Source organism: Gossypium hirsutum, chromosome A03, assembly GCF_007990345.1.
Source record: "Gossypium hirsutum isolate 1008001.06 chromosome A03, Gossypium_hirsutum_v2.1, whole genome shotgun sequence".
NCBI classification, from domain to species: Eukaryota; Viridiplantae; Streptophyta; class Magnoliopsida; order Malvales; family Malvaceae; genus Gossypium; species Gossypium hirsutum.
Window position 1 is genome coordinate 11,703,281 of NC_053426.1, and position 15,790 is coordinate 11,719,070.

General features: G+C 39.1%; 1 non-coding gene across 1 annotated transcript; it reads left to right on the forward strand.

Moving 5' to 3' along the window:
* Window positions 1–14,659: 14,659 nt before the first annotated feature.
* LOC121225781 (small nucleolar RNA R71) lies at window positions 14,660–14,763 on the forward strand. Its single transcript, XR_005923677.1, has one exon. It is a non-coding gene; the product is annotated as a small nucleolar RNA R71 (small nucleolar RNA).
* The last annotated feature ends 1,027 nt before the right edge of the window (window positions 14,764–15,790 follow it).

Here is a 15,790-nt window from a genome sequence, read left to right on the forward strand (position 1 = left end):
TCCTCCAACCTATCAATTCAATTTCATATAAATTCATGCATTCACATTCCATATACTCATCAATAGGACATTGAAGCATTTTCATAAATCAATTTATTTTCGTTACAATCAAACGACTAAACGGTCTTTCACCCATCCTACGATAAATTTTATGTACGTGACTTCAAGTATATTTGTCACATAGGTTCAAACTTACCGAGCTCAACACCAAGTATAAGCATAGCACCTATTAGCCATGTACTCAAGACACTTACCCGATCCGCTGTCCGCGATCGACTCAATAGTGTCGCACACATAGTGTCCATAATGATTCACGAATGTATATCGAGTCCGCACACTCAGTGCTATATAATCAACTCGCACACTTAGTGCTACATAGTCAAACTCGCACACTTAGTGCCGCATGGTCAATTCGCACACTTAGTGCATCATATTCATTTCGCACACTTAGTGCAACATAGTCAAATCGCACACTTAGTGCTGTACAATTTAATCCCGCGCACTTAGCGCCAATCTCATGGTCATAAATGGTTATCCCGCACGTTTAGTGCCGAGATCAACAACTCAGTACATCTTACCTCTTTTCTTTCATTCAACAATTTCATCATCACATACGTACATGCACATATATATATGTATATTTATTCATTCCATTCAGCATCAATACATAAACATTATGACCATTGAAATAATACCAACTACATGCTTAATGACTTACCTCGTGTTGGGTAAGACAGTTCCAACTCGACTACTCGATAACCTTTTCTTTGCCTTTACTCGATTCACCTCCTTTAACTCCTTGAGCCAAATCAATAATTTAAAATAGTCATTAATCGACTATTCAAGTATTACTTTCAGAATAATATATATATATTGATTTGACTTTCACACACATAGCTTATAGTAAGCTGTATAATAGTCAATAAATAACTCATTGGCAAATTTTCATTAATGTTTACAACAAAATCACATATTCACTACGAGCTGTTTTCCTGAGCAGTAGTCGCTAAATTGTTTATAACTGGAGCTACAAAACTCCAAATCACTAGCCGTTAATTTTCCCTGAATATAGACTCGTATATCTTCCATCCATAAAATTTCCAGAATTTTTGGCTTGGCCAATCAATACCAGATTTTTCTTAAAGTTTCCCCTGTTTCACTGTTTGACTATTCTGACCACTCTTCACTACGAATCAAATTTCTCATTTTACAGAATTCAAAATGTGTTGTATTTGATCTCATTTGAAACTAGACTCATTAAGGAGTCTAAGCATATAAATTTTATCTTATAATCATTTTTGTACAATTTATAATGATTTTCTAAATACAGAACAGGGAATCTAGTAGTCATTTTGACTCAGCCCCACAATACTTCAAATATCTCAAGATCGGTAACTCTTTTGTTTTCATAGTTTCTTTTGTAAGAAAATAGACTCTTCAAGATTTAATGGCATAATTCACTCAGCTTCTAATTCAACTCCTACAAATTATGGCGATTTTCCAAAATCACCTTACTGCTGCTGTCCCCAAACAGATTATTACCGAATCAAATACTAACATTAGCATTTCACCTTAATAGCTAGCTTGCCAAGCCTTAATTTAACATATTTTCATTCAATTTAGTCTAATAACGCATAAATGGGTAAATTACATTTTTACCCCTAATATTTCGCACTTTCACAATTTAGTCTTTATTCCACAAAACACACAAAGTTTGGTCACACTCCTTAAGGGCCGAATCTTCCTAGTGCCCATATAAGTCCATACATCTCATTTATTTCACCTTTGAGTCCTTCAAAAATTTGTTTTTGTAATTTAGCTCTAACTACTCAAAATCACCAAAAACTTCAACACAAAACATATTAATCTTTAACATATCTTTCACTTTTCATCAACAACTATCAAAAAGCTCAAGCACTCATCAATGGCAAAACACAAAATCATCATCAATCCACAAAATTGAACCATGGGTTTTAGAACTCAAGTCAACTACTAAAACATGCATGCATCTCAAGAACAACATCAAACATACCTTAGTCTAGCAAACCACCATAGCCGATTTTCTCAAGCTCTTCCCCTTCCTTTCTTTCCTCTATTCGGCCAAAGGTGTTCAAGAATGAACACACATTTTTTTTTGTTTTCTTTCCTCAACTCACGGCAACAAGGGGGGGGTATGGATGAGACCATTTTTTTTTCATCACCCTTCCTTTTCATTGTTTAATTCCTTTCTTTAACTTATTTTAATTATCATGCTTAATATTTTATTTTCCTTACCATACATCACTAACACAACATGTTGGTGACATGTTTCCACCCATAGCATGGCCGGCCACTACATATTAGGGAGGGGGAATTTGACATGCAAGTCCCCTTTTTCTTCCACATGCACTAATAGGTCCTCATGCATTGACCTATCACATTTTAAAATTTTCTCATATAAGTCCTATTGACTAAATTCACATGCAATCGACTAAATCGAAGCTTGAAATTTTCACACATTGATGATTACATATTCTAGATAATAAACATCACATTCAAACCTTTCGGTGACTCGGTTTAGCGGTCCCGAAACCACTTCCCGACTAGGGTCAATTTTGGGCTGTCACAACTCTCCCCCACTTAAGAAATTTTCGTCCCCGAAAATCTTACCGGTAAATAGGTTTGGATATCGTTCTTTCATCGAGCTCTCGGTTTCCCAAGTAGCTTCCTCGATCCCGTGTTCGAGCCATAACCCCTTTACTTTCTGTTCGGCATCTTTAATCAAATCAACTCCGAAAATTTTACTTTCACCAAGCTCAGTCCAAAACAATGGTGTGCGGCATTTACGCCCGTACAAAGCCTCGTAAGGTGCCATCTTAATACTTGATTGAAAACTATTGTTGTAAGCGAATTCAATCAAAGGTAAATACTGTTCCCATGAACTACTAAACTCGAGGATGCAACATCTCAACATGTCCTCAAGCATCTGAATTATCCGCTCGGATTAACCATCGGTTTGGGGGTGAAAAGCGGTGCTAAAATGCAGCTTGGTACCCAAAGCTTCTTGCAATTTCTCCCAAAATCGCGAGGTGAATCTCGGATCTCTATTCGACACGATAGAAATAGGTACTCCATGTAATCTCACAATCTGTGAAACATACAATTCGGCTAGTTTATCCAATGAAAAATCCGTACGCACGGGGATAAAGTGAGCCGACTTAGTCAGCCTATCAACAACAACCCAAATCGCATCCTTCTTACTTGCTGACAATGGCAGTCCGGACACAAAGTCCATTGTGACTCGATCCCATTTCCACTCGGGTGTCATGATCGGCTAAAGTAACCCTGAAGGCACTTGATGTTCCGCTTTCACTTGTTGACATATTAAACATCTCGAAACAAAGTCGGAGATGTCTCGTTTCATACCATGCCACCAAAACCGACGTTTCAAGTCGTTGTACATTTTCGTGCTCCCCGGGTGAATTGACATTCGGCTACAATGGGCTTCGTTCAAAATCATCGGAATGAGTTCCGAATTCCTTGGAACACACAAACGGCTTCTAAACCTCAAATAACCATCATCATCAATCTGAAACTCCGATTCCTTGTTCGGAACACACTCAGCTCGTTTTGCAACCAATTCATCATCGACTTTCCGAGCTTCACGAATTTGATGAGTCAATAATGGTTTGGCTTTTAATTCAGCTACTAACATATTGTCAGGTAGAACAGACAAGTGTACATTCATCGCTCGCAAAGCAAACAGTGATTTCCGGCTTAAGGCGTCCGCAACCACATTAGCCTTTCCCGGGTGGTCATCAATGACAAGCTCGTAATCTTTCAACAACTCAAGCCAACGTCTTTGTCGCAGATTCAAGTCTCGTTGAGTCATCAAATATTGAGACTTTTGTGATCCGAAAACACATGGCACTTCTCACCAAACAAATAATGTCGCCATATTTTCAATGCAAACACAATGGCGGCTAGTTCGAGATCATGGGTCAGATAATTTCTCTCGTGTGGCTTCAATTGTCTCGACGCATAGGCCACAACTCGACCTTCTTGCATCAATACGCAACCCAACCCAAGTAGGGATGCATCACTATAAATGACAAACTCTTTACCCGATTCGGGTTGCACCAAAATTGGAGCTTCAGTCAAATGAGTTTTCAGTTGATCGAAGCTTTTCTGACAATTCTCCGTCCATTCGAACTTAACATCCTTTTGAAGTAACTTCGTCATTGGTGTGGCTATCATCGAGAAACCTTTGACAAATCGTCGGTAATAACCGGCGAGCCCTAGAAAGCTCCGGACTTCAGTAACATTTCTCGGAGGCTTCCAGTTAAGTATGGCTGAAATTTTGCTCGGGTCAACTCGAATACCCGATGCGGACACCACATGACCCAAGAAGCTAACCTCTCTTAACCAGAACTCACACTTACTGAACTTAGCATATAACTGCTTATCCCGCAAAATTTGCAACACTTGCCTCAGATGCTCAGCATGTTCGGTCTCATCTCTTGAATAGACCAAGATGTCATCAATAAACACAACTACGAACCGATCCAAATACGGCCTGAAGATCCGATTCATCAAATCCATAAACACCGCAGGGGCATTAGTGAGCCCAAACGGCATCACTAAGAACTCGTAGTGACCATATCTCGTCCTGAAGGCAGTTTTGGGTATGTCCGATTCTCGAATTCGCAACTGATAATAGCCCGATCTCAGATCTATTTTGAGAACATTGAGGCTCCCTTCAGTTGGTCGAACAAATCATCAATACGCGGTAACGGATACTTATTCTTTATCGTCACTTTATTCAGTTGACGATAGTCAATGCACAACCTCATGGTTCCGTCCTTCTTTTTGACGAACAATACTGGTGCACCCCAAGGTGAGAAACTCGGTCGAGCGAAACCTCTATCCGTCAATTCTTGCAACTGAGCTTTCAACTCTTTTAACTCGGTTAGTGCCATACGATACGGAGCGATCGAAATTGGCGTAGTTCCAGGTACAAGCTCAATACCAAACTCTACCTCCCGAACAGGTGGCAAACCCGGTAACTCTTCAGGAAAAACATCCGGGTATTCACAAACCACCGGCACCGATTCGGGTTTCTTTTCTAACTCCTTGTCATCAAGTACATACGCGAGGTACGTTTCGCACCCTTTCCTTACATATTTCTGGGCCAACATTGCTGATATTACAGCTGGCAACCCCCCTTAAGTCCGCAGACTCAACTCGGATTATTTCGTTATTTGCGCACCTCTAATCGATAGTCTTGCTTTTGCAATTCACAACCGCATCATGCGCGGTTAACCAATCCAAACCAAAAATAACATCAAACTCGTCGAACGGCAAAAGCATCAAATCGGCCAGAAAACAGGATTCTCGGATTATTAGAGGGCATCTCTTACACACTTTATCAACAAGTACGCATTGACCCAAAGGGTTTGATACTCGAATTACGAGCTCAGTAGACTCAACAGGTAGAGTCTTACTGGTTGCTAAGGTTTCGCATACATATGAATGAGTAGAACCAGGGTCAATCAATGCAATCACATTAGTATCAAAGAGAGTGAAGGTACCAGTGATGACGTCGGGGGAGGATGCCTCCTCTCGTGCGCGAATGGCATATGCTCTAGCAGGAGTATGGTTCTCGGCTCGATCGGCCGTATCAGAGGCCCCCCTCTGACTACCACCCCTGCCTCCTAAAATTCTCGGTGGTCTACCTCTAGATGTCACTCCACTAGGTCTTGCACCTTGAATCTTATTCTTCTCATCCAGCTCCGTGCAATCTCTAATGAAGTGGTCCTTCGAACCGCATCCGTAACAGACCCTGCTAGTAGACTTGCCCCAACATTCACCTAGGTGTCGTCTTCCACATTGGGGACATTCAGGTTTCTCGTGACGATTATTGCCCACACTAGCTACCGAAGTAGCTCGGGAGCCCATCGATGGTCTTGCCCTGATGGAAATTCCCGCAGTCGCCCTCGACTTCTTAATGTCCTCCCTGAACTTCTTTACAGCTGAGAACGGAGCTTTACCCGTCGATCTCTTACGATAATCTCTAGCTTCAAATTCAGCCTTCCTCTTATCCTTTCCAAGTTCTTCCGCCTTGCAGGCTCGTTCGACTAGTGTTACGAATTCTTTTACTTCCAAAATACCCATTAGTAGCTTTAAATCTTCATTCAATCCTTCCTCGAATCTTTTGCACATAGCAACCTCGTCAGCTACACACTCCCGGGCATACCTACTGAGTCTTACGAATTCATGTTCGTATTCAGATACAGTCATACGGCCTTGCTTGAGTTCCAAGAACTCCTTACGCTTCTGATCAATGAACCGTTGGCTAATAAATTTCTTCCGGAATTCCATTTGAAAGAAGTCCCAAGTTACTCGCTCGTTCGGGACTATGGAAATCAAGGTCCTCCACCAATAGTAGGCTGAGTCTCGCAACAAAGATACAGCACATTTTAGACATTCGTCGGGTGTGCATGACAATTCATCGAACACCCGAATGGTGTTATCTAGCCAGAACTCGGCCCTTTCGGCATCATCAGTTACTATGGCCTTGAACTCCTCGGCCCCACGCTTCCTAATCAAGTCTACAGGTGGCTTACTCAGCCTCACAGGATCAGCGACTGATGGCATTACAGGCTCTTGGGGTGGATTATTCAAATTCGGGAATTGTTGGACAGCCGGGTTGGTTCGGGCATATTGTGCGACCCACTCATTCATCATGGTAAAGAAGGCTTGTTTAGCCCCCTCACCTTGATTATTCGCAGATGACTGAGGTTCAACAAGCGGCATCCATTGTGCAGGAGCAGCCGCTATGCTCTCAACGTCATCCGCTAGGGTTCTTTCTTCACCGGGGTCCATTTACTAATCAAAACAAAAACATTTCAACCGTCGGAAGTCATCACACATTTAAACATTAACATTCGGCATGTATAGCTAGACTCATACGCGCTATGGTAGTCCTAGAACCGACTAAACCATAGCTCTGATACCAATAAAATGTAACACCCCGAACCCGAAACCGACACCGGAGTCGAACACGAGGTGTTAACTGGCTTTAACCCCTTACAAAATTTATTTTCCAGACACTGCCCAACCTGTGTACTAGTCGTTTTAAAAATCATATCTTGAGTTTCGTAACTCGAAAATCAGTTTCGTAATTTTTCCCAGAAACTAGACTCATGTGCCCATCTATGTATTTTTTTCTAGAATTTTTGGTTGGGCCAATTAGTACAGTTTATTAGTCAAAGTTCCCCAAGTTGCAGGGGTCGACTACACTGACCTTTGCCCATTACGACTTGAATATCTCCCTGCACGGGGCTTCAATACTGATGCCGTTTGTTTCTATGAAAACTAGACTCAGAGAGGAATCTGTACATATATGGTACGACCCCTAATTATCTCTGGTTAATTTATAATGAATTTCCAAAGTCGGAGCAGGGAATCCAGAAACCGTTCTGGCCCTGTCCCACAAAAATCTGATTATCTCTTAATATACTGCCCATATGATCTTTTCGTTACTTCCTCATGAAAGCAGACTCATCGAGCTTCGATTACATAATTTATTCATCAATTAATTCCACTCCTACTATTTTTAGTGATTTTTCAATCTCATGACACTGCTGCTGCCAGCATCTGTTACGAAAGTAACTAGGTCCATTTCATGCCTACCCTTGATCCAACTCAATCGAACATTCGTGCCATTTTCGCATGGCTTAAAGTTTACATGCCATAATTCAAACACAACGTACTAGCTTATACATGCCAAAATGATCTTCTAAGCACACTAAGAAGAAAGTACCAAAACTTGCTATCCGGTGTGATGACTTCGATGACGGCCCGACCACGCAAAAATAGATGAGTCCAAGCAACCTATAATGGGTGACAAGGAAACACCGAGTGAGTTTATAACTCAGTAAGTCATAAGCTATGCACTACCATCCATCAATAACATTATCACAAGAGAAAACAAAATGGAACGAGGCTAATTACTCCATCCATTCCGAACCATACCATAGTTCCTCCAACCTATCAATTCAATTTCATATCAATTCATGCATTCACATTCCATATACTCATCAATAGGACATTGAAGCATTTTCATAAATCAATTTATTTTCGTTACAATCAAACGACTAAACGGCCTTTCACCCATCCTACGATAAATTTTATGTACGTGACTTCAAGTATATTTGTCACATAGGTTCAAACTTACCGAGCTCAACACCAAGTATAAGCATAGCACCTATTAGCCATGTACTCAAGACACTTACCCGATCCGCTGTCCGCGATCGACTCAATAGTGTCGCACACATAGTGTCCATAATGATTCACGAATGTATATCGAGTCCGCACACTCAGTGCTATATAATCAACTCGCACACTTAGTGCTACATAGTCAAACTCGCACACTTAGTGCCGCATGGTCAATTCGCACACTTAGTGCATCATATTCATTTCGCACACTTAGTGCAACATAGTCAAATCGCACACTTAGTGCTGTACAATTTAATCCCGCGCACTTAGCGCCAATCTCATGGTCATAAATGGTTATCCCGCACGTTTAGTGCCGAGATCAACAACTCAGTACATCTTACCTCTTTTCTTTCATTCAACAATTTCATCATCACATACGTACATGCACATATATATATATGTATATTTATTCATTCCATTCAGCATCAATACATAAACATTATGACCATTGAAATAATACCAACTACATGCTTAATGACTTACCTCGTGTTGGGTAAGACGGTTCCAACTCGACTACTCGATAACCTTTTCTTTGCCTTTACTCGATTCACCTCCTTTAACTCCTTGAGCCAAATCAATAATTTAAAATAGTCATTAATCGACTATTCAAGTATTACTTTCAGAATAATATATATATATTGATTTGACTTTCACACACATAGCTTATAGTAAGCTGTATAATAGTCAATAAATAACTCATTGGCAAATTTTCATTAATGTTTACAACAAAATCACATATTCACTACGAGCTGTTTTCCTGAGCAGTAGTCTCTAAATTGTTTATAACTGGAGCTACAAAACTCCAAATCACTAGCCGTTCATTTTCCCTGAATATAGACTCGTATATCTTCCATCCATAAAATTTCCAGAATTTTTGGCTTGGCCAATCAATACCAGATTTTTCTTAAAGTTTCCCCTGTTTCACTGTTTGACTATTCTGACCACTCTTCACTACGAATCAAATTTCTCATTTTACAGAATTCAAAATGTGTTGTATTTGATCTCATTTGAAACTAGAATCATTAAGGAGTCTAAGCATATAAATTTTATCTTATAATCATTTTTGTACAATTTATAATGATTTTCTAAAAACAGAACAGGGAATCTAGTAGTCATTTTGACTCAGCCCCACAATACTTCAAATATCTCAAGATCGGTAACTCTTTTGTTTTCATAGTTTCTTTTGTAAGAAAATAGACTCTTCAAGCTTTAATGGCATAATTCACTCAGCTTCTAATTCAACTCCTACAAATTATGGCGATTTTCCAAAATCACCATACTGCTGCTGTCCCCAAACAGATTATTACCGAATCAAATACTAACATTAGCATTTCACCTTAATAGCTAGCTTGCCAAGCCTTAATTTAACATATTTTCATTCAATTTAGTCTAATAATGCATAAATGGGTAAATTACATTTTTACCCCTAATATTTCGCACTTTCACAATTTAGTCTTTATTCCACAAAACACAAAACACACAAAGTTTGGTCACACTCCTTAAGGGCCGAATCTTCCTAGTGCCCATATAAGTCCATACATCTCATTTATTTCACCTTTGAGTCCTTCAAAAATTTGTTTTTGTAATTTAGCTCTAACTACTCAAAATCACCAAAAACTTCAACACAAAACATATTAATCTTTAACATATCTTTCACTTTTCATCAACAACTATCAAAAAGCTCAAGCACTCATCAATGGCAAAACACAAAATCATCATCAATCCACAAAATTGAACCATGGGTTTTTAGAACTCTAGTCAACTACTAAAACATGCATGCATCTCAAGAACAACATCAAACATACCTTAGTCTAGCAAACCACCATAGCCGATTTTCTCAAGCTCTTCCCCTTCCTTTCTTTCCTCTATTCGGCCAAAGGTGTTCAAGAATGAACACACATTTTTTTTTTGTTTTCTTTCCTCAACTCACGGCAACAAGGGGGGGGTATGGATGAGACCATTTTTTTTTTCATCACCCTTCCTTTTCATTGTTTAATTCCTTTCTTTAACTTATTTTAATTATCATGCTTAATATTTTATTTTCCTTACCATACATCACTAACACAACATGTTGGTGACATGTTTCCACCCATAGCATGGCCGGCCACTACATATTAGGGAGGGGGAATTTGACATGCAAGTCCCCTTTTTCTTCCACATGCACTAATAGGTCCTCATGCATTGACCTATCACATTTTAAAATTTTCTCATATAAGTCCTATTGACTAAATTCACATGCAATCGACTAAATCGAAGCTTGAAATTTTCACACATTGATGATTACATATTCTAGATAATAAACATCACATTCAAACCTTTCGGTGACTCGGTTTAGCGGTCCCGAAACCACTTCCCGACTAGGGTCAATTTTGGGCTGTCACATCTAAATTTTCTCACACAAGTCCTATTTAATAAATTTCACATACTATTAACAAAATTTAAGCATAAAATTTTCACACATGCATATTCATATATAATAATCATCAAATATGTCGGTTAATTATTTTTATGACTCGATTTTGTGGTCCCGAAACCACTTTCCGACTAGGGTCAAATTAGGGATGTCACAACTCTCCCCCTCTTTAGGGATTTTCGCCCCTGAAAATCTTACTAGCGACTACGTTAGGATAACGTCCTCTTATTTTAAAACAATTACATAACATCAACTCAGATATTCATAACCCACATTTTCATTCATATATATATATAAGCCATAACATGGCCGAAAGTATACATGTTCTTAAACATCCTAATGAATATCCTTTATAACATTATCATATCTAAATATTCAACTTAACTTATTTCCAAAAGAAGATCAACTTCCACGTACTTGAACATTTAGTTCATTTAATACATCCAATCATATTTAAAGTTACCCGTATACAGTCGAATAGGCATAAAGCTTAACACGAGTGATGCCAGTGTACTAAACACGGTCTTACACACTATCACAAATCAATGCCGTCGTCCTAGACGAGATCTTACATGAAACGAAATCCGCACACACAGTGCCCACTGACCGATCTCGCACACATAGTGCTCGGTTTAAAGAATTCGCACACACAGTGCCTCAATTCATTCGCACACATAGTGCCTACATTCATTCGTTATTACACATTGAAATAACTTAACCAAGTCTATAAAACATCATATAAGTACACTTTAAACGTGTCCTTTCATTTAACTTTGAATTCATATAGTAATGAACACTTAAACTTTGCTCGAATCACCGGCATTAAGCCTGCTAGGCATGAAGGCCTGATTACACATCACCGGCACGAATGCCCTTCAGGACTTAGCCCAGATGTAACATCAGCACGAATGCTCTTCGGGACTTAGCCCGGATATAACACCAGCATGAATGCTCTTCGGGACTTAGCCACAACTATAATCACTTAACAATTCTAATCAAACTAATCTATTTTATAGCATACTTTTGTGGCATTGCATGATAATAGCATAAAACAAATTGGCAAATAAAAAGAAGCATTTGAAAAGTATGAGGATTGAGTTAGAATATTTGAAAAAGGCATGAGTATTCCACCTATTCTAACCATGAATATTTTACTTTTAACTAATCAGAGGGAGTAAAGAAATCTTGTAATGAAAAAAAAACTTGAACATGAAAAAAAATGAAAATTATTTTAGATTATGACATTTAAAAGTATGAAAATAACATAAAAAACTTGCATATTATTATGATAAAAAGCCCTATAAATCATTAAAATAGACAAGAAAGAAGTAAACAAATGGTAGGAAGGGAACATTGAGTGTCAAAAATGAAGTTGGGGGCGGCGCACGGGCGTGGCGGGGAGGCCGTGTGGAATTACAGTGGCTAGGGTTAGGCTTTTTGAGTGGGGAAGACAATGAATAGTGCAGGGTATTTATAGATTTTGGTGTACACGGCCAAGTAACATGCCCTTGTTCCCCAATTTCAGCCCGTGCGATTCACAAATTTTGAATTTGGGCGTGTTTGACATTTAGTACATGCCCGTGTTCCTTGGGTCGTGTGGGTGCACACGGTCGTGTCGCACGGCCATGTCTGGCGTTGTTCGCTTCTCCCATGCCCGTGTCAATCTAGCAGGTTCGACCACGGGTGCTAGACACTGGAGTGTCGCATGCCCGTGCTGTTTTAATAGGTTCGCCCACGGTTCTTCCTTTTGGCAGGCTCAACCACGGCCATGTTGCATGACCGTGGCGTTTTATCGTTGCCTGTGTTTGGGGAAATCTTTACCCTATTTTCACACGGCCCTAAGCACGCCCGTGTGCTTGGCCATGTCTCTGTGGAAAACCTGTATTCAAGAGCTCCGTTAGTAATTTAGGTGTTGAAGACTAAATTTTAAAGAAGTTAATACAGTTAGTGCTCGGGTTGCCTCCCGAGAAATGCTTATTTATAGTCAAAGCTTGACTTACCTCTCCGTTGAATGATCATGGTGGTTTGAGGAGTTTATACTCCTCATTCCTGCTATGAATCTCATCAAAATAAGGTTTTAAACGGGTGTTGTTTACCTTAAAAGTGTTGAACTTAGGATGACTCACCTCGACCGTATCGAATGGGAAAATGCTGAGTACTGCAAGAGAGATTTCTTCATTCAGTGTGGTAGCGACAATGTAGGTATCTGCGGCATCTAATAAGACTCTATCTCCAACCTTGAGTTGATTTGGAAAGGTATTGAGCTCGTTCTGTCGTAGATTCAGTTTGTCAGGTGTTCTCAGTTTATGTGTCTGCCATTCATCTTGCTCCTCGATTTGTAGCCTTTGATCTTCACGAATAGGTCTTCTACTATTTCTTGAGAATGGCTCATGTACTTCCTTTAGACTCATTTCCTGCAAAGAAGGTTGCACCATATTGTCAGTTTTAGTAGAATGGTTTAGACGATCACCTTCAATTTCTGATGTGTTGCTAGAATTACGAGCTTGAAAGGTGATTGTTTCGTCTCCCACACGGAGTGTGAGTTCACCTATGCCAACATCAATAATTGTTTTAGTAGTTGCTAAAAAGGGCCTTCCTAGAATTAAAGGAGTGTTGCTATCCTCCTCTATGTCTAGAACAATGAAGTCAACAGGAAATATAAATTTATCGATTTTAACTAGCACATATTCAATAATACCCCTAGGGATCTTATAGTTTTATTTGCTAATTGAATGCTCATCCTAGTCTGTTTGGGTTTCCTGAGACCTAGTTGCTTAAACATTTTTTAAGGCATGACGTCGATACTAGCCCCTAAATCAGCTAATGCATTATTAACATCTAAACTACCAATTAAGCAAAGAATCGTAAAACTCCCTAGATCTTTTAATTTGTTCGATAGCTTATTTTGCAAAATAGCTGAGCACACTGCGTTTAGCTCCACATGCGACGCCTCATCCAACTTTCGCTTATTTGTTAAAAGCTCATTTAAAAATTTCATTACGTTTGGCATCTGCGATAGAGCTTCAATAAACGGTAAGTTAATGTGTAATTTTTTTAAGCGTTTAAGGAATTTACCAAATTGTTAATCTGAGCGGTCTTTCCCTGTCGCGTTGAGGTATGGCACACAAGGTTTATATTTGACATTCACTGATTTGTTTTTATTATGACCTACCTCACCTTGACCTTTGCTTACCACAGTTTCTTGCCTCGGTTATGGTTTAGGCTCAATGACTCCTTCGTCATCTTGAATATTAATTGCGTTGAGTTGTTCCCTTGGGTTCGGTTCAGTATTACTTAGCAAGCTACCTTGTGGTCATTCGGAGATTAGTTTGGAAAGCTGGCCTATTTGAGTTTCAAGCCCTTGGATTGATGCTTGTTGATTTTTAAGTGCTGTCTCAGTGTTCTAAAAATGGGTTTCTCACACTGATATAAACTTTGAGAGCATCTCTTTAAGGTTTGGCTTCTTTTCTTGTTGATAGGGTGGTTGATGAAAACCCAGAGGATGTTGTGGTCTTTGATTTCCTTGACCGCCCCACGAGAAATTGCTTCCTCTAACATGCATTGTAAGTGTTACTATATGGGTTATTTTGGGATCGAGAGTTATTGTTACCCATATACTGGACTTGTTCCTCCTCGATGCTAGGGTTGAAAGGTTGATACTCTGTGCATGCTTCTCCTCCATTCATCTCGCACCTCATTACTGGATGTACCTGAGTAGAACCAAGTAAACCATCAATCTTTTTATTTGGAAGTTCTACCTGGTTTGACAGCATAGTAACTGAATCGACGTTATAAACGCCTGCTATTTTAGTTGGCTTAGTCCTCATGACTTGCCACTGATAATTATTTAGTGACATCTCCTCTATAAACTCATGTTCATCTTCAGGGGGTTTTATTATTGATGGTTCCGCCAGCAGCTGTGTCAACCATTTGCCGAGTCGAAGGATTCAGTCCATTATGGAACATTTGAACTTGAAGCCAAAGTGGTAACCATGGTGAGGGCACCTTCTCAGTAAGTCTTTGTATCTCTCCCATGCATCGTAAAGGGTTTCTAAGTCCATCTGCACAAACAAAGAGATATCATTACGTAATTTAGCCGTTTTAGCCGGTGGAAAATATTTTAATAGAAATTTTTCGGCCATTTGTTCCAAAGTAGTGATTGACCTCGTGGTAATGAGTTCAACCACTGTTTATCTTTGTTTCTCAATGAAAAAGTGAATAACCGAAGACGAATGGCATCATCAGAAACACCATTAATTTTAAATGTATCCCATAGTTCCAAAAAGTTTGCTAAGTGAGTGTTGGGATCCTCATCCTGCAAACCATCAAACTGAACAAATTGCTGTATCATTTGAATAGTGTTAGGTTTTAGTTCAAAAGTATTTGCAGCTACAGCACGTCTAACTATGCTCGATTCAGTTCCTGTTAAAGAAGGTTTAGCATAATCATAAATAGTGCGTGGAGCAGGATTTGATTAACCGCAATTGCAGGAGGTAGCTAATTGTCTTGGTTTTTAGCCATCTCTTCGGTTGGGGTTGTGTATCATCCTCTTGGTTGTTCTCTGTGTATCTTAAGCTTCGTCTTATTTCTCTTTGATGTCTGTGAACTGTGCGATCGATTTCTTCGTCAAAAAGTAGTGGTCCTGACGGGTTTCTTCTAGTAATAAACTATAAAAACCTGCCAAGAGAAAGAAAAAAGTAAATTAATAAATAAGAATAATAAAAAATTAAATTAAATTAAATTGCAAGAAAAATAAATGGCTAAATTAATAAAAATTGAGTGTTCCTAATATCTTAGTTCCCCGGCAACGGTGCTAAAAACTTGATCGCGTGATTTCGTGATAGGTTTTAAATATTTATAATTAATCATTCATTAAGCTAACTATTATCGTGATGTAGGCAAGTGTACCTATCGAACAATAGTATAGTTTTAGCAAGACCAGATTGTCGAACCCAAAGGAACTAAAAGTACTAGTAATGACTATCTTTTTATTATCTAGCCTAAGAATAAAGAGGTTTTGCTTTAACTAACTAATTATCTAAACTAAGAATTCACAGATAATGGAATTGGGGAATTGCTTTTGGGAAAATCGATTGAATTAAGACAATACCTAAGGAA